The sequence below is a fragment of the Panthera leo genome, chromosome E1 (genome assembly GCF_018350215.1).
Source record: "Panthera leo isolate Ple1 chromosome E1, P.leo_Ple1_pat1.1, whole genome shotgun sequence".
Classification (NCBI taxonomy): domain Eukaryota; kingdom Metazoa; phylum Chordata; class Mammalia; order Carnivora; family Felidae; genus Panthera; species Panthera leo.
The window spans coordinates 14,165,099-14,190,864 of NC_056692.1; the positions used below are offsets into that span (position 1 = coordinate 14,165,099).

General features: G+C 37.5%; 1 protein-coding gene across 2 annotated transcripts in view; it reads right to left on the minus strand.

The window, feature by feature from the left end:
- Positions 1–25,766, minus strand: part of PAFAH1B1 (platelet activating factor acetylhydrolase 1b regulatory subunit 1) — a 74,372-nt gene that overhangs the window by 37,901 nt on the left and 10,705 nt on the right. The window contains exon 1 of one of the 2 annotated variants that reach the window (XM_042917349.1): positions 2,313–2,396. The exons of the other annotated variant lie outside the window; for it this stretch is intronic. The gene's annotated coding sequence lies outside the window, so the exon portion shown is untranslated. Of the gene's footprint in view, positions 1–2,312; positions 2,397–25,766 lie in introns of those variants that run through there. 2 annotated transcript variants of the gene reach the window in all.

Below are 25,766 nucleotides of genomic sequence, written 5' to 3' on the forward strand. Positions count from 1 at the left end.
ATAAAATCAATTTCTACTTAACATCTAAAAAGTATTGTAATCAGTTCAATCAGAGTAAATGTAGGTGAAAGTTAAGAAAAATCAAAGAATTACTTCTTAAAAAATTATTCTTCAAGTTTCCTATTTTACAAAACAAGTTTCATTTAATTTATCACACTGTACAAAAACAGCTAGACAGAATTTCCACTGTATTTAGAAAATATATTTGAGGGGCACCTGGTTGGCTCAGATGGTTAAGCGTCCAACTTTGGCTCAGGTCATGATCTCACAGTTCGTGGGTTTGAGCCCAGCTCTGGCTCTCTGTTGACAGCTCGGAGCCTGGAGCCTGCTTCATTCAGATTCTATGTTTCCCTCTCTCTCTGCCCTCCCCCGCTGGCACTCAGTCTCTCTCTCAAAAAATAAATAAACATTAAAAAAAAAATTTTTTTTAAAGAAACAGGAAATCAGGGGCGCCTGGGTGGCTCAGTTGGTTGGGCGTCCAACTTCGGCTCAGGTCATGATCTCGTGGCTCGTGAGTTCATGCCCCACGTCGGGCTCTGTGCTGACAGCTCAGAGCCTGGAGGCTGCTTCATGTTCTATGTTTCCCTCTCTCTCTCTGCCCTTCCCCCGCTCATGCTGTCTCTCAAAAATAAATAAACATTAAAAACAATTAAAGAAAAAAGAAACAGGAAATCATCCTCTAAATAAAATGAAATTAACATCTAATGAAAGGCCTGCGGGACCACCTATCAAGAGACAAATCATGGACAGAAGAGACCATTTCTTGAGTACCTTTTTCATACCATGCCAGCCACACTATTCCATGCACAGGGGATATATATAGTGGCAAACAAGCCAGTCAAGGAGGAAAAATGAGAACAAACCCTGGTTTTAAATACAAGCCCCGAGTCAAAAAGTGAGTGCTCAGATGTTCCCAATGGTAGCTACTGACTTTGATGAAGGTCCTTCTCTGTTTAGCAATTCTAGTATATATAATCTGGAATTTATTTTATTATCTTTAATGATTCTTCCAACCTAGAGATCAGCTGGCTAAAATGACAGCTGAAAACCACCACATCTGTTTAAATCCAGAAAAAATATGACTAATGTCAGCAATAAGTAGTGGAATGAGAACCAAACACAATGGACAACCCAGAAAACTATCTCTCTTTGGTATTTAACAACTTCTAACTATTTAAGCCTCACTTTTCTAAGTATTAACCCTCACCAAGCCAAGCATATCTAGGAACTCATGTTAGGGTGAGGCTTTTCTGATGGTGGCGAGTATCTGAACTGCCTACAGGCTTCTATTATCTGGGACAATGGTAACCCACAGGCCCAGTTTAATGATGGAGAGACCACCTCTAGCCAATAAACCCTATCAATGTACATGAATAACAACACTTCTGGAATACTAGGATGATCTAATAACAATAAAACCAAGGCACAAACAAATCACTGAACGTGTAATTGTGCCCTGCACAACTTATTAATTCAACATTTGCCAAACACTTACTATGTACCAGGCACCAGGTTTAATAAGGTAAAATACTTGGTCTTTACCCTCAAGAAGTTCACAGTCTACTGGAACAGTCAGCCAAGATACAGGCAGCTGACATAGTACAAAAAGCAGGACAAGTATTACCACATAGGGAGAGATGATTCAGGATGAAGCTGAGAAGGTAAGCAGGGTGTATATCACAAAACAAGCTCAGGTCTTCTTTACATTTATCCTCAGGGCAATGGACAGCTTTTTAAAAACATTTTAATGTTTATTTATCTTTGCGAGAGAGACAGACACAGAGAGACAGAGAGACAGAGAGCGTGAGCATGGGAGGGGCAGAGAGAGATAGAGACACAGAATCCAAAGCAGGCTCCAGGCTCTGAACTGTCAGCACAGAGCCCGACATGGGGCTCGAACTCAATGGACCACAAGATCATGGCCTGAGCTGAAGTCAAAGGCTTAACCAATTGAGTCACCCAGGCGCCCCACAATGGGGTGCCTTTAGGTAAGTTTTTCATAAAAACTATTCTTGCTTATGTAGTGAAGAATGGACCTAAAAGACAGGAAAGGAAGAGACCAGACAGGAGACTTACAGTAATGAAGGTGATAGATGATGGAGATTCACAGTAGCATAGCAGTAGTGAATGAAGAGAATTAGATGGATTTAAATCATTTACCAGGTCTTACAGGATTGGTGACTAGATGTGGGTAGCAAGAAGGTGAGAAAGGTCAGGCAAGGAGTCAAGGATAACTTGCAGAGATTTCTGGCTTAGAACTAAGTTGAACAGCAAATTCCTGTGTGTGAGGGGATGAGGAAAGTAGGACTTACTCCATTTTCGGTATGTTGATTCCAAGGTGCCTGAGATTTTTAGTAGGGAGTAGTACAAACAAGTCTGCCCTGAAGAGAACTGACCTACAAAAAAAAAAAAGGTCTGGTACTTATCAGCTTAGGGATGGTATAACTGAAGCCCATGACAATGGAGGACCCACGGAGAACGCATAGAGCTAGATGAGCAGAGGGACTAGTAGAGCCAGGCGGAACAACACCAACACTTAAAAAAAAAAAAAAAAAAAAAGTCTACAACCGAGGCTAAGAGAAGGAGTCAAAGAGGAAAAAATAAAAACAGGAGAGAGTATGTCACAGAAGCCAAGGGAGTATTTCATGAAGAAGAGGCAATCAACAGTATCCAAAAGTATCCAACTATTAAGCAAAATAAGGTCTGAAATGGGTCTGCTCCATTCAGACTAGAGCTCTGATAACCTTGATGAGAATGGTTTCAGTAAAATGATAAGGATATGGTTTAACATGCAGAAACCATGTTTAAATTAGCTGATGAGGGAGATGAAGTAAAGATAGTACCATAAATAAGTATCTTAGAAATAGCTGGAAATGCTGAAAAGGAGTTTTTCTCAAGCAAATGAGATGCTTAAATGCTACTGGTGGAGGAAAAAATGACACAGGAGAAATGAAGAAGGGAATGAAGAATTTTAATATCAATATTTTCACCCCCTAATCAACCAAAGGCAAACAGACAACCAGACACGATATATCCCTTGACAAAATAACACTAAACCACCTATAAAATATTCTTGCTTCAAATCAAATCTGAATCTGTTTAAGTCTCTGGCTCCAACCATCTATTTGCAAGAAGTACAGAGGAAAGAGGAATATGTTAAAGACATCATGGGGATATAACCACCAATAGCTGTGAAGCCTTATAAAATACTGTAAAAAGTCTTATAAAATAAATGACCCAGTTTTCTCAAATTCCAAGGAAAGGAAGAAAAAAAGTCGAAAGGGAAACCTATAGATTAAAAGACACAAGTGACATATCAACCAAGTGCAATTTACAGACCTTATTTATATCTGGATTTTAAAAAAACTGAAGAGTAAGCAACTGCTGGGGTGCCTGGGTAGTGGAGTCGGTTAAGTATCCAACCCTTGATCTTGGGTCAGGTCATGATCTCACAGTTTGTGAGTTTGAGTCCTGCATTAAGTTCTGTGCTGATGGCGCAGAGCCTGCTTGGGATTCTGTCTCCCTCTCTCTCTGCCCTTTTCCCGCTTGTGCTCACTCGCTCTCTCAAATAAATGATAAACTTAAAAAAAACCTGCAAATCAATGAACAAAAATTGGGGGACAATGAACACTGGATGGATGTCTGATGATATTAAAGAATAATTATGAATTTTTCAAGAGTCAATGTGGTATTGTGCTTATTTTTAAAAATCTTTTAGAAATATACAACAAAAAATTTATCAATAAAATGTTATGTCTGGAATATGCATGAAAAAATGTGAGTGGTGGGACACCTAGCTTGCTTATTAGTCAGTGGAGCATGTGGCTCTTAATCTCGAGGTTGTGAGTTTGAGCCCCACACTGGGTGTAGAGATTACTTAAAAATAAAATCTTTAAAAAAAAAAAAACACTGGGGTGGAAAGAGTGTGCATGGAAGATAACAGGAAACACGACTGATCTTGGTTGGTAACTGTTGAAGCTGGGTAATGGTACAAAGAGGATTCATTACAGTATTCTCTAACTTTATTTATGTACTGACATGTTCTATAATAAAGTCTGTTTTTAAAACCAGAAGAGGGGAATACTTAATGAAACAAGGAACTAAGGGAAGAGGATGAGAAAGGAATGAGATCCCACAAGGAGAAGTCTTACACATACAGATGGGTCGCCTCTTCCACTGTGTTAGAAAGAAAGGAGGGGCGCCTGGGTGGCTCAGTTGGTCAAGTGTTCGACTTCAGCTCAGGTCATGATCTCACAGTTGGTGAGTTCAAGCCCCGCGTTGGGCTTTCTGCTGACAGTTCAGAGCCTGGAGCCTGCTTCGGATTCCGTGTCTCCCTCTCTCTCTGCCCCTCCCCTGCTCACACTTTCTCTCAAAAATAGATGCAAATATGTTTTATTATACTTTGAGTAAATAGGAAGTAAGGTCATTTGCTGAGTAGGGGTAGTAAGAAAGAAAGCATTAAGTTTAGAGACTTGAAACAGCTGCTGTGAAGAATGAGGACAAAGAAATGGAATAGGAAGTACATTTTTTTAGATTGGAGACTGAATTTTTAGTGGTCCTCATCTACAAAGGTATGTGATTCTTGTTTAGCAAATATATAAGCTCTGCCTGAAGACACAAAATCACACATTTAGAGATCCAGGGTTGGGTTGAGGGTCTGCTAGGTTTGTGCGATGAATGGATGATGAGAGTCAAAATAATGGATCTAAGAGCTTAAACTGCATTGTACAGAAACTGAAAACAGGAAAGGCAAATTGAGAGTAGAGGGATCAAGAAAGCAGAGGTCTCTATATTCTGGGAGAACACCCGAAGGCTGTAATCAGAGAATACAAAATAGGATGATTAAATCTAAGACTTCCTAATTTGTTATTAGCTATTATTATCTTTATGTTATTATTAACTATATGTTAATAACTTTTTTATCATAAGGTAAGTATTGATGACAAATGGTAAAGAGAGACAATGAATATGATGAGCACTAGATGCATATTAAGAAGATGTGGGTTTAAGTCTGTCATCAACTCTATAACCCTGAGTAATTCATCTAACATTCCCAGAAATAAGTAGATAATATCTACTTATTTCATCCTCTATCAATTTCCTACATATATAATATATGGCTATCAGAAATCACAAGTGTAATTGAGCTATTATACCTAAGAATATAAAGTATTTCTGATTTACCTTCTGTTAACTTTCAGCGTAATATTTTAATATATAATTGCAAAATACCACATGACAACACAAATAAATGGTTTTCAAATGGAGCAAAACAGTTTAGAATATGTTGCAATGAACAATCCATACTTATAACCAACAGTACAAATAAACCAAGCAATATTTTCATACCACCTGGTAAAAGAATTCTTAATCTTTTTTTTTTTTTTGGAGGGGAGGGAGTGTCAATAAAGTCAAGACCTCTTCCCTCAAAGAAGCACATATAAACTATTACTATGCATTTTAAGGCAGTTTACAAATCCTTCTAAAAGTCAACATAATGAATGAAAAGACTTAACATTTTGAAATGTATTTTGGCAGCACTTCAATAATCCCTTCTAAGCTACTTGTATATATTACAAACATATTTCAAAGAGGAGTCTCATTTATTCATTTGCATGTCAACATCCAGACGTTCTTAGAGATGGGATCTGTGTTGCCTAAGCACTAGAAACTGAAGCTTCAGTAGGTTTTTTGGAATGAAGAATTCTTAACCATTGTATATTCTAATGTTACACCTGCTTATCTACTACACAAATGCAACTCTCCTAGGCAAAAATGTTTACTGCCTGTGTTAAGTACCTCACCAAAGAAAGAGGAAAGGGGGAGGGGCACCTGGGTGGCTCAGTTGGTTAAGCTCTTGGTTTCAACTCAGGTCACGATCTCATGGTTCCTGGGTTCGAGCCCAGGCTTGCACTGTCAATGCAGTCTGTCACTCTCTCTGCCCCCTTCCCAGCTCGCTCTCTCTGCCTCTCTCTCAACATAACTTTCAAATTTTAAAAATAAACAAACATTAAAAAATACATTATTTTCTTTTTCAGTTTCCATGTGTTAACAACATAGGTTTCACACTTATCTAAACAAGCTTTATGACCTATTTCATTAAGAATTTATTTTGTACATTGTTACCTACCAACCCTGAGTTTATGAAATAGGAAAATACAGAAAATAAAGGATGTGTGTAAGGGAAAACATAAAAATAACAGTACACATTAGCATAAAAAGTAGAAATCATCAGATTTATTTATTATTATATGTAGATCTAAGAGTTTAGCAGAGCCACCAAAAAGGGGCACCTGGGTGGCCCACTCGGTTAAGCATCCAACTCTTGATTTCAGCTCAGGTCATGATCTCACAGTTCTTGAGTTCAAGCCCTGCATCAGGCTTTGTGCTGGCAGTATGGAGCCTGCTTAGGATTCTCTCTCTGTCCCTCTCTCCACCCCTCCGCAGCTCTCTTTCAAAGTAAATAAACTTAAAAAAAAAAAAAAAAAAAAAAAAAGGAGAGCCACCAAAGTCATATACTACAGTAACTGGAGTATGGCTCCAGCTGGCTCCAGTGGCTCCTGCTCTCATGAAATTGTCACTTGACAATGCTTTATTTAAAAAGCGTTAGCAGATTATCTACCTTGCTTGAATAGCACATATTAAATTATAGCTCTTAATCCTAATCCAAACAATATTGTCCACATACAGCAATGAAGCAAGGCAGAAACTACTGTCAATCAAGATTTACTGAGTACCTTTGCACAACAGTTAATTTTCACAAGTTCAATAAAATTTGTTGTTTCCCAATTAACTGCATGCTACATGGTACTCTACAAATCATTAGGTTTATAGCAAAGTAACAAAAAATAGAATTTTTCTCAAAGTCAATAATGGGACGTAAGATATTTTATTAAACTGCGTTACTATTTCATATTACAAATATGCCCGTCTTGATACTTACAACTATTTTTATCATTTTATCCTAATATCCTTACATAGATTTCGTACACAATAATTCAATTAAGCAAAATAAAGCTAACCTTTTTTTTTTTTACATGGTGGTAAAAAAGGATGAAAAAATTATTGTCTATAATTTAATGAATTAAGATCTCAATTTGACTTAGAAAACTAAAAGCTACTTTCTTAGTTATGCTGGCCACATATTATGTTTCAAAAGAATCGGACCAAGGTTTTTTAAAGAGCACAGGATAACCGGCATCCAACAAAAAAGACATCAAGTCGTCTATTCATGTTGTATGTCATAATGTTCCTACTTAATAAACTGGTTTTTAAATTTTTTTTTAATTTTATTTTAGAGAGAGAGAGCAGGGGAGAGGGACAGAGGGGGAGAGGAAGGGTGGGGGGAGAGAGAAGGAGGGGGGGGAGGGAAAGAGAGAGAGAGAATGAATACCTTAAGCAGGCTCCATGCTCAGTGTGGAGCCCGGCAAGGGGCTAGATCCCACCAAGCTGGGACCATGACCTGAGCCAAAACCAGGAGTCAGACACCCAACCAACTGAGCCACCCAGGTGCCCCATGACACAAGTTTTCTTATCAAAGTTCTTGTTACTTAATTTTTTTTTTTTAGTTTTATTTATTTATTTATTTATTTATTTATTTATTTATTTTAATATATGAAATTTATTGTCAAATTGGTTTCCATACAACACCCAGTGCTCATCCCAATAGGTGTCCTCCTCAATACCCATCCACCACCCTCACCTCCCTCCCACACCCCATCAACCCTCAGTTTCTTCTCAGTTTTTAAGAGGCTCTTATGCTTTGGCTCTCTCCCACTCTAACCTCTTTTTTTTTTTTTTTTCCTTCCCCTCCCCCATGGGTTTCTGTTAAGTTTCTCAGGATCCACATAAGAGTGAAACCATATGGTATCTGTCTTTCTCTGTATGGCTTATTTCACTTAGCATCACACTCTCCAGTTCCATCCACGTTGCTACAAAACGCCATATTTCATTCTTTCTCATTGCCACGTAGTATTCCATTGTGTATATAAACCACAATTTCTTTATCCATTCATCAGTTGATGGACATTTATGCTCTTTCCATAATTTGGCTTATTGTTGAGAGTGCTGCTATAAACATTGGGGTACAAGTGCCCCTATGCATCAGTACTCCTGTATCCCTTGGATAAATTCCTAGCAGTGCTATTGCTGGGTCATAGGGTAGGTCTATTTTTAATTTTCTGAGGAACCTCCACACTGCTTTCCAGAGCGGCTGCACCAATTTGCATTCCCACCAACAGTGCAAGAGGGTTCCCGTTTCTCCACATCCTCTCCAGCATCTATAGTCTCCTAATTTGTTCATTTTGGCCACTCTGACTGGCGTGAGGTGATACCTGAGTGTGGTTTTGATTTGTATTTCCCTGATAAGGAGCGACGTTGACCATCTTTTCATTTGTTACTTAATTTTTGACAATTTTATATAGTATAATGAAGAATGTGTATGATCTGGTTAGTGCCACATGACTGATGTTCTATAAATTTTGAGAAATGAAAACTGAAACAATCCTCTCCCAAAACACACACGGTCTTGCCCTCTGGAAAACAATTTTTTTTTCACTTGTGCCATGTTCTTTTCCCCTCGCTGTCTCTGAACTGTCTGCACCATCCAAATCATTCTGATCTATGTGTAACTAACCTATCAGAACATACATATGTGTTTTGATTTGCACAGTTCCCATGGTATGGGCTAAAAGAAGGAACATCTCTCACTTAAAGAACTAGTGGTGGGTATTTTGAGAGTTACTGAAAATTATCACTTTATCATGATGATGCTCCTTAACACGACATCAGACTTAATACCAGATTATATGTTTCTTTAAATTCTCAATACTGGAGTCTGAGTATTATTCTAGGTAAAAATACTTAAAATTGCATCATTAGTGCTATACAGCAATGCAAATAATTAAAAAAGAAATAAACTTATCTATGAAGTCAATGCACTGAATATGCTGAAAAATACCCCAGTATATAGTTTAAATCCATGAGATCACATATAAAAAGGACCTAAGAGGACCTTCATTTCCTTAAATCAATCTTTATAATTTCCTTACTTTCCCATCTACAGAGATAAGTTTCTAGAGTTCTGAAATCATTTTCTAATAAAAATGAAGGTGGTAAAATTAACCAAAATTTTAATTCCTTGCAGTATCTTGTGCTCTGTGTGAAAAATTAAGTATAAAGCTTCTCCCATGCCCACAATTTGAAAATATTAGATCACTGATTGTTTTTAATCAAACATCTGGGCTTTAATGTCTACTTGTTCTTACTCTGCTTCAGCCTGGAGGCCCATGATTCATTGGGACTTAGTGTTTGCAGGCCATAACAAAAACAAGACTAGGTTGATTCATCACTGAGGGACAGACTAAGCTCAGGCACACAGTTGACTGAAAAAGTAAAAGTCTTCAAACAGCTACACCACCTCCTCACTTTCTATCAGTTACAGCCAACAACTACATCTCAATTTGAAAGATTTAAATCACTTATCAGATAAGTATCTGGGTACATATAAAATATCTTGCATTTTTCAGTTAGCCTTTGGCCAATAATTAAGATACCACTTTTTCACTGAAAATTATTCCTACCAATCTCAACCCTAGTAACTCTAATATTAAAGGCAAGTGTTGCAAACAGATGCTCCATAGCTAGATTATGAATCTAAAGAAACAAAGCAGAAATAGTTTTTGAACTTTGAAATCCAACAGACTTAGACTTAAGTAACACAATATAAATCATATCTAGATGCCCATCTTAGGATCAATCTTTTTTGCCTTTGTTTTTTGCTTGTCACTACAAGACTGAAATCATGCTATGAGATGGTTTCTATTATACCTCCCGTGATGGTTAATTTTATGTGTCAACTTGGCCAGGCCACAGTACCCAGATATTTGGTCAAGCACTTGTTTAGATATTGCTATGAAGGCATTTTTTAGACGAGATTAACATTTAAATCAGCTGACTTTGAGTAAAGCAGATTACCCACTCCCCCCAACCTCATAATGTAGATGGGTTTCATCCAAGCAGTTGAACACCTGAGGAGAAAAGACCTACATTACCCCTGAGGAAGAGGGAATTTTGACAGCAGACTGTCTTTGGACTCTAGATGCAACTGAACTTTTCCCTGGATCTCCATCCAGGCAGCCTACCCTGTAAATTCTGGACTTGCCAACCTTCACAATCATGTAAGCCAATTCCTTAAAATCTATCCAACCCCCCCCCCCCCCAAGAGTCAGAGACAGAGAGACAGAGACACACAGAGAGAGATTGTTACTTTTTCCTTTTAAACATATATATAACATTCTGTTGGTTCTCTTTCTCTGGAGTACCCTAATATATCCCCATATCCTCAGTTCTGTTGTAATATAGCAGCCTTTATTATTATAGACTTGGTCAATGAACTCTACTTGAATGAATACTCTTCACCCCTCACAGTGCTCAAACTCTACACCCTGGATACCCTCCAGGCAAATTAAAACCTTCAAGGGTTACCAAAAGTAAAAAACTGCTTCCAACCTACAACAAACAAGAAAGATATCCAAATAAGGGCTACTGACATGCAAAATAGGTAACTGAGAACTCATCCTACCCCCTCTTTATTTTCATCATACTCTCCACGAAGTTTTTGATATTCACTACCATTAGAATTTATAAGCACCATCTCATTACTGCTGATGCTTCCTCTTTTTTTTCCTCCCGATTTCTTCTTTCTTGGCCTGTCTCCCTCACCATTTCTTAGTTCTCCCTTTATGGACATTGATCAGGATGCATCTTCACATTCCCATGGCACACCCATCAAACATGCTAGATATAACCTTCATCAGAGCAGTATTTACTTGTTGATGAGTGCTCTAATACTGCTTCTTCACGGATTAAAAAAAAGTTTCCAGAGCACCTGGGTGGCTCAGTCGGTTACGTGTCCAACTTTGACTCAGGTCATGATCTCACGGTTCGTGGGTTTGAGTCCCACATCGGGCTCTGTGCTGACAGCCCAGAGCCTGGAGCCTGTTTCAGATTCTGTGTCTTCCTCTCTCTCTGCCCCTCCCAGGCTTTGCTGGTACTCCCTCTCTCTCTCTCTAATAAATAAGCATTTAAATAAATAAACAAACAAACAAACAAATAAAGGTTTCCTTCTCTTCTTTGACTTAAGGCATGTAGCCACTTTGAACAGCTGAAGGTTCCAAAGAAACAAATTCTGATTTACTTGGATTTTATTGTATATAGTTTCCAGTGCTTTTCATCGCAAACCAGCTGTTCTGTATGGTACAACAGTGCATGCCTATCAACAGTAAAAGGGAATGTGAAAAAAGACAAACATTTCTTGTTTTAATATGATTTTAGAGATTTGTGGGTCATTTTTTTTCTTGTAAATTTACTTAAATGAAAACAAAAACATCTATTTATATGGTTATTTTACAGACACACAGCCTGATAAGAACACTGACAAAACAAAATGGTTCTCAAATATAAATAAATTATTCCTCCTAAAAATGTTTGTTTCATGTAAGTTGTGTTTTACTTTATCAAATTCATTATTTCCAGAATCTCTGGGATTCCATGATGCCAAATAAATATCTTATAAAAATGAAGAATACTGAATTATACTTCTTGCTCTCTAATATAAATATCTTTCAACTTGCATTCTATTAGATGATTAAGTAACATCAAAAGAAAATGAATTCAACAAACGGATGCCACTGACCTCTGCAAGTTTGTATCAGTTTAGACAATGATTCTTTAGATTGAAAAACATCTATGGGAAACAGAACAATAAATGTCACACACATATTTTTGTCAAATTGGACTTATTAAAATAGTTGAAGAAGGAAGTAACCAGGAGTGTACATTAGAACCACTTGAAGAATTTCCTAAAGATAATTATGGTAAAGGGCCTTATCCAGAGATTCTGAGGAGGCATCTAAATTTTTTAAATGTCTCCAAGTGATTCTGATGCACATCCTCAGTAGAGAACCATACCCTCAACAGTATAAACCACAGCCAGTCCTAGAGGGTCAAAAGCAAAATTATGAATATTTCATCAAGAAATCATCAGTGTCAGAAAATGATATCTGGGCTCTAACGGCAAAAATCAAATTACAAGGTCCAGGTACTCAGATTTAATTGATAATTCCAACTGCCACTCAAATTCAAAAAAATATTTACAAGGGGCGCCTGGGTGGTTCAGTCTGTTAAGCATCTAACCCTTGATTTCGGCTCAGGTCATGATCTCAGTCTTGAGATGGATTCCTCCATTGGGCTTCACCCTGGGCATGGAACCTGCTTAAGATTCTCTTTCTTCCTCTGCCCCTCCCCTCCACATGCGCGCGAGCACACACACATGCACTTTCTTTCTCTCTCAAAAAAAAAAACAAAAACAAACAACATAATATACATATTTACAAGACTCCTCAGATATACCTTGAAGAGATATTAATAGGAAAAAGACATCAGTCCAACATTTTGAAATAAGCAAGCATTTTTCATTACAGTTAAGCTTCTGTTGAAGATTTCTAAAAAATTTTTCAAGAAGAAAATACAGCTGACTTATTCATTATATAACTAGTCTTCCTGGTATGTTCTAATAAAGACACATTCTTTTGCATCTATATTAATTTTATTACCTTTTATTTTTAAACAATTTGTTTTAAGTTTATTGATTTATTTTGAGAGAGACAGAGATGGTATGGGAGGCGGGAGGAGGCACAGAGAGTGGGAGAGAATCCCAAGCAGGCTCCCACACTGTCAGCGAAGAGCCAATGCAGTGCTCAAACTCAAGGACTGTGAGACAGATCATGACCTGAGCCAAAACCAGGAGTTGGACACTTAACCAAGTGAGCCACCCAGGCGCCCCACCTTTTATTTTAATCATATCTTCTCCCCTATTTACCTAGACCAGGGGGTAAGCAAACTTTCTGTAATGAGCCAGAAAGTAAATATTTTAGGTTTTGCTAACCTTAAGAGTTTCTGTAGCAAGAAAACAACAATAAACAATATGTAAAAGCCATTTGCAAGGACACAGATGAAGCTAGAGAGTATTATGCTAAGTGAAATAAGCCAAAGAAAGACAAATACTGTACAATTTCACTCATATGTGGAATTTAAGAAACAAATGAGCGAAGGGGGAAAAAGAGAGAGGCAAACCAAGAAACAGGTTTGTGGTTAAATAGGTGATGGAGATTAAGGAGTGTACTTGTGATAAGCACAGGGTGATGTATTTAAGTGTTGAATCACTATACTGTACACCTGAAACTAGTATTACACTGTATGTTAACTGGAATTTTTAAATAAAAACTTAAAAAAAAAAAGATGATTAAAAAAACCCAATGTGAAAAGAAATAGGTTGTTTCTGTTCCTAAAATTTTACGGACATTGAATTTCATGCAATTTTTTAAAATCAAATTTTACAAAATATTCTTTTGCTTTTTCAACCATTAAAAATTGTAAAAAACATTCTCAGCTCAGCTCACAGGCTGTACAAAAATAAGTAGCAGAGGCAGGATTTGGTTTGCCAGCCATAGTTTGCAAACTCCCTTAGCCAAACAAATTAAGTTAACTGATACAGGCTACTTTTACTAATAGTATCTCTTTCACAGAACTGTCAGACAGATTAAAAGAGTTGATTACATGTAAAGTACTTACAACACTGACTGGTATACACTAAGTGTTATATGATTTTATGTATCTATACCTTAATTTCTTTCTATATCTCCCCCACTTTAATACTCCTTCAATGTATTTGTCTATCACACTGAAATGTTTTGTCTAAAATCTGATTGTCATAGGTACACCTGGATGGCTCAGTAGGTTGAACATCCAACTCTTGATTTTGGCTCAGTCAGAATCCCACAGTTGATTGAGCCTCCTGTCGGGCTCTGCACTGAACACGGAGCCTGCTTGGGATTCTCTCTCTCTCTCTCTCTCTCTCTCTCTCTCTCTGTGCCTCCCCCCTCCCCCCATACCATCTCTGTCTCTCTCAAAATAAATCTCTCTCTTTCTCTCTCTCCACTTCAACCCCCCACTCTCCCTGGCTTGTGCGTGCTCTCTCCAAAACCTAAAAATAAAAAAATAAACAAGATATAAATTAAAAACAAATAAAATCGGATTTATATAAAAAGAAAAATCCTTCATTGCTGAGGAAGAAAAAAGTATCCAATAATGATTCACTAAGAGCACCTGGGTGGCTCAGTCGATTAAGCTTCCAACTTCAGCTCAGTGAGTTCGAGCCCTGCATTGGGCTCTCTGCTCTCAGCACAGAGCCCACTTTGGATCCTCTGTCCGCCCCCCTGTCTCTCTGCCCCTTCCCCGCTCACATTCTCTCTCTCTCTCTCTGTCAAAAATAAATAACATAAAATAATAATAATAATAATAATAATGATTCAATAGTTTTTCCTAGAAACTAACATTCTAGCTCTCTTTCCAAAAAATCTAAAGCAAATATCTACCTGCAATTTATCCATAGCAGCAGTCCCATTAACTGCAATCTCAGGCAAAAAACAACCCTTACCTACATACTAAGACCTCAGAGGAGGACATAAAGATTCCTAATTCCCAACACACTAATGCAATTGCATTTAGGAAGGACTTGCCTATGGGGTGCCTGGGTGGCTCAGTCAGTTGAGCATCTGACTCAGTTTTCGCTTAGGTCACGCTCTCACGGTTTGTGAGTTTGAGCCCCATGTCTGGCTCTGTGCTGACAGCACAGAGACTGCTTAGGATTTCTCTCCCTCTCTCTCTCTGACCTTCCCCAGCTTGTTCTTTCTCTCTCTCAAAAAATGAGTAAAAATTTTTTTAAAAAAGGAAGGACTTCCCTGTAAATGCACCATTACATTATAACCAAGGCATGGTTTACAAATTCAGGTTTAGGGTACTTTTTTTCCTTTAGTTAAGTAATCAGTTTAACTAGCTAGCTAAAGAAAGTTAGTGATTCTTACTCTGGCCTGGCCCGACCCAGACTAATACTAAAATGTGAGTCAAAGAATGTAAGGAAATGCTACCTAGAACACAGGTGAGGTCATTATCTCCAAAAAGGTGTAATGAGGCAGATTCCACATGTCCAAGTCTTCATTATTAAAATGTTTTATTTGGGGTACACACCCTTTACCATGTTTTGCAATTTTCCTCCCCTTCAAGATTCAGCCTGAAAGCAGTATATCACTACCTCTGTGAGGCCCTCCCTGGCTAACCCACCCCCCTTGTCAGAAGTAGGTTTCTTCTTTTTTAAAGTCTCACGGTGCCATCTATGTTATAATCCTAATTACCATTTACCGACATGACATGCTACACCTCTTTCCTAAAATGTTTAATTCCTACAATACCCAGCAAAAAAACTAATATCCTCGTTCAACAGATAAAGAAGTCATGTATCCAAGGTTAAACAGCTGGATAGTGGCAGGGCCAGGATTCAAGCCAGGTTTGCTTTGGACTCCCACAGCAATGGTTTCAAACAGCAGGAATGTGAACAGAGAGGAGGCCAGGTAGGCAAAATTCTATTTTATCTGCTTATATATTGAGTTTCTGCATAAGAGATTTTTGGGGGAAAGTTTCCACTGTTAAGATAAATTTGAAAAATCACTGATGCTACCTTGTGCTGCCTCTCACATTCTTTTTAAGTAATTATATACATGCTGTCTCTAGTACCACACTGACCTCTTTAGGCAAACACTGAACTGATTTCTTTGCTTCTCTAGAACCAGGCATAGGGTCTTAGCACTCAACAAATGTTTGTAAGGAATCAAGCTTTGAAAGCAAAACTTTGCAAATTAATTAACTGTATTTCCACAGTCATAAGCAATTATAAAATAATTTATAATTGCATAGCAATTTATACTTAATGAAATTCTTTCATACATTTTCTTTTTTTTTTAAGTTTATTTATTTTGAGAAACAGAGTACCTGAGCAGGGAAGGGGCTGAGAGAGAAGGTGGGGGAGAGAGAGAATCCCAAGCAGGCTCCGTGTAGTGCACTGTCACAGCACAGAGCCCAATGTGGGGCTCAAACTCACGAAACATGAGATGCATGACCTGAGCCAAAGTCAACACTTAACTGACCGAGCCACACAGGCACCCCCATATATAATATAATATCTTCTTAAAAAGAGAAACGAAGCTGAAGTTTTTAAAATGTTTTCCAAAATGGCATTTATTCAATAGTCAAGGCTTTATTTTAACAGAATATCAATTATTCAACAACTATCAAACAGTATTGGCAAAAGCCATTAACCATGTTTTAACTGCCATACCAAAATACTATTAGGGTTAAACCATATTAAATTGCCAATAATGGCAATTACACAGGTTCAACCTAGTACTTATTAAGGGTATTTAAAGAGCATTAGCAGGGCGCCTGGGTGACTCAGTCGGTTAAGCATCCAACTTTTGATTTCGGCTCAGGTTGTGATCTCATGGTTTGTGGGCTTGAGCCCCAAGTCCGGGTCTGTGCTGACAGCACGAAGCCTGCTTGGGGTTCTTACTCTCCCTCTCTCTCTGCCCATCCCTTGCTCACACTCTCTCTCTAAATAAATAAACATTAAAAAAAAGAACATTAGCAAAGTTACAGTAGCTAGCATAAATAGCAGAACTTGAGGAATTTATTTACAGTTTTAACCAAAAACTTAAGCAGAGTAACTCCCTCTTCTGTGATTTCATAGTTATGCATACACATAGTTAACAATTCTCACACTCACTGTAATCATCTGCCTTGATGTTTCCTCAACAATACTCCTCCAAAGCCCCAACCTTGACATATTCCTCATTGTTATCTCTATCAAATATCATGGTAATTGACACACAATTGGTATCTAATAGATGTTTCTAAATGACTTCTACAGGTATCGTAGTAAAACAGATTAAAATCTACTATGTTCAGGGAAGTAAAGGTGCACTGTATCACTTTACTCTCATCCTTCTTTTTTAGAATTCCAAACAATTTAAATTCTGAAATATGGGCAAAAGTCAAAGTCCAGCTCCCTGGGGCTGGTTTCCATATAATTTTTTTCTTTTTAAAGGCTGAACACTGATTAGTATTTATCAGATAAAGTACATCAATTTTAAAATCCTATAGAAAATCAATTGGCTGTCTCAACTTTATACTAAAACTTTAAAAATTAAAGACCTTTTTACATTCTAACATGCATATTTTCTGGTTTCTGCTTACAAATGCTAATCAGGGAACAATTAAGCAAGCATAGCTACAACAGTTTTTAAGTTAAAAATCAAGAAAACAGTTTTCTAATACTTCCAGTCATACAAATAATAGAAGACTCACTGTGCTAAGTGCCTTTTTTTTTTTTTTTTTAGCATAAGATTTGGTGAATCCTAATGCAGATAGCCCGAAGGAATTATGACAATGCAGAAAACACTGCAATTTTTCAAAAAATGTCTGTTTATTTGAGAGAGAGCACAAGCAGAGGAGGACAGAGAGAGAGGGAGACAACAGAATCTGAAGCAGGCTCCAGGCTCTGAGCTGTCAGCACAGAGCCTGATGTGGGGCTCAAACCATGAACTGTGAGATCATGACCTGAGCCGAAGTCGAACACTTAATCAACTGAGCCACCCAGGTGCCCCGAAAACACTGCAATTCTTAAGCAAAGGAACAATGTTCTAAAATTGGTATTTCACGGTGATTGTTTTGGAGATAATACATAAGACATATTAAAGCAAGGGGAAGCTGAAAGTAGAAGATGACAGAGGCCTGGACTGGGATGGAAGCAATGGGAATTTTTTTTTTTTTAATGTTTGTTTATTTTGAAAGAGAGAGAGAGAGGCAGATACAGAGGGACAGAGAGTGAATCCCGAGCAGGCTCTGTACTGTCAGCGATGAGCCCAGCTCAGGGCTAGATACCAGGAACCATGAAATCATGACCTAAACCTAAATCAAGAGTTGGACACTTAACCGACTGAGCCACCAATGGGAATGATTTTTTTTAAAAAAGAGCTTTATTGGGGCGCCTGGGTGGCGCAGTCGGTTAAGCGTCCGACTTCAGCCAGGTCACGATCTCGCGGTCCGTGAGTTCGAGCCCCGCGTCAGGCTCTGGGCTGATGGCTCGGAGCCTGGAGCCTGTTTCCGATTCTGTGTCTCCCTCTCTCTCTGCCCCTCCCCCGTTCATGCTCTGTCTCTCTCTGTCCCAAAAATAAATAAAAAACGTTGAAAAAGAAATTTAAAAAAAAAATAAAAAAGAGCTTTATGGTCAAACTGCAATTAAGCAAAAGTGGAATTTTTTATTTTTTTTTTTATTTTTTTTTTATTTTTTGACACGGTCCACTATTTGCTCTTGGTCTTGAAGAGGACCTTCTCTGGTCCTAAAGGCAGATTCCCTGTTTACATCCAAGGACAACTGCCCAGGTGTTATGACAACACACTGGAAAACCTGCAGTGTCTCTCAACTGATTTCCAGTTTACTATTATCCACAGCAATGTTTATCTCTGCTCAAACGGATACATGAGGACTATATTCTTGGGTATCAATTATTCAATTTGTTTACCGAGGATCTACCAAGTACCCAGTGTTCAAACCCAACAATACATATCTGTGTCCCATGTAGCTCACCACATAGGAGTTACATGTGACATAAAAGCAATGTTAAGAAATAGTTCCTGCCCATAAGAAACCTATATAAATGGAATATAATTAGAAGCCGTGAGCTATACATATCCTTTAACTCATTCATTAACCATTATGTTAGGCTCAGTGCTATGAGGTTTTAAGATGACAGATGAAAGAAATGCAATCCATCCTTAAATGAATGTACAATCTATTAAAAATAAAGTGGGAAGGAGGGGACAGGAAAGAAGGTGATAAAGAGAATATAACATGAGCTAAAGACTAAGTTAGCTTTATAAACTGAAAGACTAAAAAAATGGAAGTGACTGGAAATTTTTTGAGGCAGGGTTTAGAAGAAGGAAAAATAATGTTAAATAAAATAGGACATTAAAATATCCAAATGCAAAATTATTTTAAGCAGTTGGAAAATACAGTATTGCTGAAAGCTGAGGCTAAAGATGGCAAACTGAGAAATACAAAGGGCACTCATCAGAAAATAGGTTTTGACCCTGAATTCAAAAGATTCAGTAGTGAAGGTAACAAGATACAGAACTGCAGTTCTACTACAGCTGAAGGAAAAAAATCTTTTTAAGGGGCAAAGCCATATAGTATATTTCTTGAGGGTAGAGACCATATCTATTACAAACATAAATAAAAATACCTCCTTACATTTAGCTATGCAAAAACTATCATGAGTCCTGATCCATTAGAATGGTCTTCTGCTGGGGCACTTGGGTGGCTCAGTTGGTTAAGCGTCTGACTTTGGCTCAGGTCATAATCTCGCACTTGGTGGTTCCCATGTTGGGCTCTGTGCCAACAGCTCCAAGCCTTGAGCCTACTTCAGATTCTGTGTCTCCCTCACTCTCTCCCCCTCCCCCAATCACACTCTGTTGTCTCTCTCTCAAAAAAATAAAATAGGGGTGCCTGGGTGGCTCAGTCGGTTGAGCATCCAACTTTGGCTCAGGTCATGATCTTGCCGTTTGTGAGTTCGAGCCCCACGTCGGGTCTGTGCTGACAGCTCAGAGCCTGGAGCCTGCTTCGGATTCTGTGTCCCCCTCCCCCGCCCCTCCCTGACTCACACTCTGTCTCTCTCTCCTTCAAAAATAAAAAAACATTAAAAAAAATTAAAAATATATATATATAAATATAAAATAAAATAAAATAAAATGAAAGTAAAAAATGGTCTGCTGAGTCAATTTCCAGCAGCATAAAATAGGGTTGTGTACTGTCCCCTTTTTTCTTTAAGTCTACTTCTTAATGATTTTACCATTTGGAGATACTCTGGAAGAATACTGCTTTGTGTACCTTCAAACAAGAGAGTTGTGTAGCAGATTTAAAATTTCTAAGAAAAACCTTAAGCTTCAAGCATTCACGCAAATCCTATCTGGGTAAAACTTAGTTTTCACAAAAACATTTAAATCCTACATATATAGGGGTGTCTGGATGGCTCAGTTGGTTAAGCATCCAACTCTTAGTTTCGGCTCACGTCATGATCTCATGGTTCGTGGGATCCAGCCCTATGTCAGACTCCTCACTGACAGCATGCAGCCTGCTTGGTATTCTTTCTCCCTCTCTTTGTGCCCCTCCCCCACTCGTGCGCACACGCTCTCGCTCTCTCTCAAAATAAATAAATAAACTTAAAAAAAGATAAAATAAATCTTACATTATAAATGGTCTGTATTTGATGTATGCAACATCTGCACTTTAGGTACATGCCAATGATTTACAATCTCAATATGTATCAAAACCTGGGTTAAGAGAAATTATATCCATTGGTCAGACACCAAAGGACAATCTACCCACTTTTTCAGACTGACTCTCACATGATGGGGTTGGTCTTTCCATATTATTATTAAATGCTAAACATCCATCTACCTTAGAGATGTTGATGAGGGTAATGAAAACAGTACATGATCCTCATTATGAAGACCCTTGTGAGAAATTCTAATCTGATAGTGCCAAGTGGTTAGTTATCCTTTTGAATTAACTAGCTTACTTTTACTGTAAGAACATTGTGAAAATAACCTTAACAGGTTTTTTGTTTCTCCTGCTAGCTCACAGAAAGCTAAGACTTAAATTTGTGCTCTGCCTGTAGCAAGAACATTGTAATATACCTTTTTGCCCTAGATTCTGATTACATTTTATCCTTACCCTTTATTTTTGTTTCTTCTTTCTCTTTACTTTTAATAATCTGTGGTATTTTGCAGTTTGTGCATCTTTATCAACTGCCTTAAAGGATTACAAATCAAATACAGAGACTAGGTAAAAGTGCAAATCAGCTAAAAATAAGACAACAGTGATAGAACTGGGTTTTTAATATAAGTTTAATTAAAAATAAAATGACTGAGGGGCACCTGGGTGGCTCACTTGGTTGTGCATCCGACTCTTGATTTTAGCTCAGGTCATGATTCCAGGGTTGTGGGAACAAGCCCCGCATTGGGCTTTGCACTGAGCATGGTGCCTACTTGGGATTCTCTCTCTCCCACTCTGCTACTCCCCCATGCTCACACTCTCTAAAAAAGAAATAATAATAATTTAAAAAAATAATAGAAGACTGAGCAGACAAAACATGTTTGTGATCCAAACCCTGGATCTAGGGTGCCTGGCTGGCTTGGTTGATGGAGCTTGTGACTCAATCCTAGGGTTGTGAGTTCAAGCCCTGTGTTGGGTGTAGAGATTACTTAAAAAAAAAAAAAAAAAAAAAAATCCTAAAAAAAGAAAACTCTGGACCATCCACTTGTAGCCTCTGGATAAGGTACTTAATAAATATACTTGGTAAAAGGTAGGATCGTTGAGGATATTAAACCAGTTTTCAACCCCTCTGTTTAAAACCTTTCTAGAATAAGGGTATATATAACACAGGTTTAAAAAACAAACAAAACAGGTATATATCTTGCATTTATTTGCACAGAACTTCATGATTTATAAACTGTCTTCATATCTTTTTGATCTTCACCTGCACCGTGCAGCAGTTCTCACAGCTACTTACACAAAAATGCAGAGATCACAAGCACATGTCTACAGAGAACAATGCAGGTGATATAAATGATAGCAAGATTATAATCTTTCCATACAAGCCTCATTTTGTTTGCATATAAATCATATTACAATATATTCACTTTCCAGACATATATGCTCTATTCTACTTTTCTTGACTACTGCAGTCGTCCCACTATACTTTTTTCCATTTTTAAAAATATTTATTTTGTAAGCACACACGTGCGGGGAACGTGCAGAGAGAGAGACAGAGAGACAGAATCCCAAGAAGGGATTCAACACAGGGCTCAATCTCACAAACCATGAGATCATGACCTGAGCCAAAATCAAGAGTTGATCACTTAACTGACTGAGCCATCCAGGTGCCCCATTTTTTCCCATGTTTTATAGAAACACCAACAGAGAAGTATTTCTTCACCATAAAAAACAGTGCAAGGGCAATAATAAACAGTAATAAGTGGTAGGAACTTGTTTCACTGGCGAGCTTATGCCCATCTAAAGGAGGGCAGTTTGATGCAGCTTAGGCCAAATGTTGTCATGGGAAAATGTGGGCCTCACAGTTGCAAGAGCTTTTAATTTTTCAGGATAATCCAAAAATAGAGACTTTATGCAAAATAGCTAATTTTTAAATGTTAACTTAAAATAATTTTTTTAACAATGCAGGGCAAAGAGAAATGCATTTACAGATTTCATTCTGCCTAAAGGCAGCCAACCAATGTGCAAATCCCCAGCTCAGTACTGATTTGATATGGTTTTTGAACAGTTGAAGAGACTGAAGAAAGTAGAACAGGATTTAGGAATTTATGCTTAAAAAAAAAAAAAAACAATGCCAACAATACAATCTGTTCTATTTATTCAATTAAAAGCATAAAAATTATGGAAGAACAAATATTTATTTAACCTTAGGATAAATTCTGTAACGCAAAACCAAATAAAAAGCTATTTTATCATGTTATCCACAGACACTTTCACGTTTACTGAAGCACTATCTGTAATAGCAAAAATTTAGAAACAACCTAAATGCCTATTTCTGTAGTATAAAGAAACTACAGTATAAGCGTATATAATAAATTATACAACAAAATAAGTTAGATCTACATATACTAATAACACATCTAGAAAACATTTTGTTAGGTTAAAAACATCGAGTTGTACAATAATATTTACATTTACATATAACATTCATGTAAATTTTAAGCATCATTATATATAGTTTATGGATACATATATGTGTAGTAAAAGTATAAAGACAGATCAAAGGATATATACAAACTTTAAGAGAACTTTACCACTGTGAAGAGCAAGGGAGGGGAAAGGGATTAGAAAGAGGTATAAAAGGGACATCAACTGTGACTATCATAATGCATTCTTTTTTCTTTTAAGTTTGTTTTTCAGAGAGAGAGAGAGAGAAAACGCAAGTGGAGGAGGGGCAGAGAGAGAGGGGGAAAGAACGAGAATCCCAAGCAGGCTCCACGCTGTCAGTGTGGAGCCCGATGCAGGGCTCAAACCCACCAACTGTGAGAAGTACTAAGCAGAACCTGAGCTGAAGTCAGACGTTTAACCAACTGAGCCACCCAGGTGCCCCAATAATGCTTTATTTCTTAAACTACAGCAAATATGACAAAAACATTAACATCTGTCAATTCTGGTAGTAGTTTGTGTGGATTTTTTTTTTTACATTACTACAGGTACTTTTCCTGCATGTTTGATATATTCCATAATTAAACTGGAAATATGTGAAAGAAAAAACAAAAAGCACTTTTCTGACTATACGTCCCATGATAGGCCCTCTGATTATGTAAATGATATGAAAGCACTGAAGGAATAAATCCTACACTTTTGAGGTCCCACTGTGCAGTATTTTGGAGTCAAATAGTGGAGGTTCAAATATCAACTTGGCCACTTATAAACTATGTGACCTTGGGCAAATTTTCAAATTTCCTAAGCCTATTTGATCATTTATAAAAGAAGCTCTACTACCCACATCGAAGAGTTGTGGCAAAGCGTAATGAGATAATCAGTGTTAAGGACTTGTCTACCATTTCAGCTACCTCAACCGAGCTCAGGAATAGTGAAGATAGAGATAATTTCACCTTGAAGACGACAATATGATGCAGTACCTTTTGCACTTTTACATACATAAGCAAAGTAAAAGAGACACTGCTTTCCTAGTGTCCAAGACAAGAATAAATCAGTTTTGCCATCACAAGATGGCAGAAAGTAAAGGTGGACTGCCCTATTACTATTATTAACTCATCTTAATCATCTTCATCATCACCATAATAACAATGACCAACATTTACTGTCTAGTGAGTACTAGGCACCGTTCTAGGCTTTTTAAATGCATTAGCTCATTTGATACATCAGATAAACTTTGACGTAAGCTAGAACAAGAGAAAAAGTAACACATGCCATAAGATGATGAACTCAAAGGAAAACAAAATTTCTTTCAGGTGAAAAAAATTAGGGAAAGTTGCCTGGAAAAGGAGAATCTGGTATATGCACACTTTCAAAAGATTGACAGGCAGAGGATACAGAGAGGAAAAGAGAAAAGGAGTGGTAAAGAGTGAAAACACCTAAAGCAATGGAAGTATCTTCATAAGGCTGAATCACAGGATACATGGCAGGCAATAAGAAAAAGGATGAGACGATGAGCCAGAACACAAGAAGAGTCCTTTAGCACCTACTTGGGATTAACCTGATATCTATTAAATACCATGTGTCCACCAATGTGTGCTTTGCATTTTCATGTTTTTGATCACTAAAGACAGTAAAAAGCTGGGTTTGGGCCAAGTATTTCAGAACTATGGTTCAGGAAAATTAATCTGGCTGCTTTAACATCCCACATAATTCCTCCTCTTATTCTCTATGGCTAGCAACACCCAGTTTCTCAATTTTACCCAGACACCCAAGCTACAAATCTGAGATATCTTCTGATACTTCCCTCTCCCCATCACACTACTCATTCACAATTCTTCCTCCTAAACCTTTCTACCATCAGTAACCTTCACTGTCATGATCTTATTTCAAGCACTAATCATTCTTTCCTGAGAAAGCCTCCCAAGTGACCTTCAAACTCCAATCTATATCCCTCACTCCACCCACATAAACTATCTAAAATACACATCTGATCATAATGCTCATCTTTGCTTGGAACTGTTTGTTGACTTCCAAATTGCCTACAATGTATGTATACAGAATACAATTTTACACAGTCTATCAATCTGACTCATGTACCTTTCCAGCCTCATATCTATACATAAGGGTATGTATATACAAATCCCCTCTGCCAAACTACTTTCCAGAATACACAATCGTTTTTCATGCTTTTGTACCTGTGTATGTTGCTGTTCCCTCTACCTAAAATGTTCCATGTCCACTCCAATTATTCATTCAAGAGTCAGTTTAAATATCATTTTTCTCAACAGCGGGGAGATTTGATGGGCCTGCAACACCCTAAGGGACAGATACTCTATAATCCAGGACCCAGATTTAAAATACTACATAAAGGAGTAAAAAAAAAAAAAACAAAAAAAAAAAAAAAAAAAAAAACTACATAAGGATACTAAATTTCCTATAATTTAATTATTTCACTAATAATCTAGAGAAAATTCAAATCCAAAAGTTCTAATTTCAATCAAGCTCCCCACCCCCTTTATATAAAACTGGCCAAAAAAAAAAAAAAAAAAAAAAAAGCCATTCTTAAAATCTGACAAATCCTTACATTTGAAACTAATACGGTAGGTTAACTATACTGGAATTAAAATTAATAATAATAAAAAATAAAATACCCCCCTCCCCAAACCTAACAAATCTAGAAATAGGGAGGCAAACTAAGATTTACCCAAGAAATGAATGTGATTAAATATTCTAGCTATCAAAGTTTATTTATCAAAAAAAGCTTATTTATCACGTGAATAAACAATGAAAAAATTGGATGTAACAGAACTAACAAATTTTAATGGTATTTTTAATGTTTATTTATTTATTTTTAGGAGAGAGAGAGAGAGAGAGAGAGAGAGCAGGAGAGGGGCAGAGGGAAAGAATCCCAAGCAGGCTCTGCACTGTCAGCCCAGGGCCTGATGCAGGGCTCAAATTTATAAATCATGAGATCATGACCTGAGCTGAAATCAAGAGCTGGACATTTTAAACTGACTGAACCATCCAGGGACCTCAAATTTTAATCTTTTTTTTAAAGTGAATGTATTTGAGAGAGAAAGCGTGAGTGGGGGAGGGG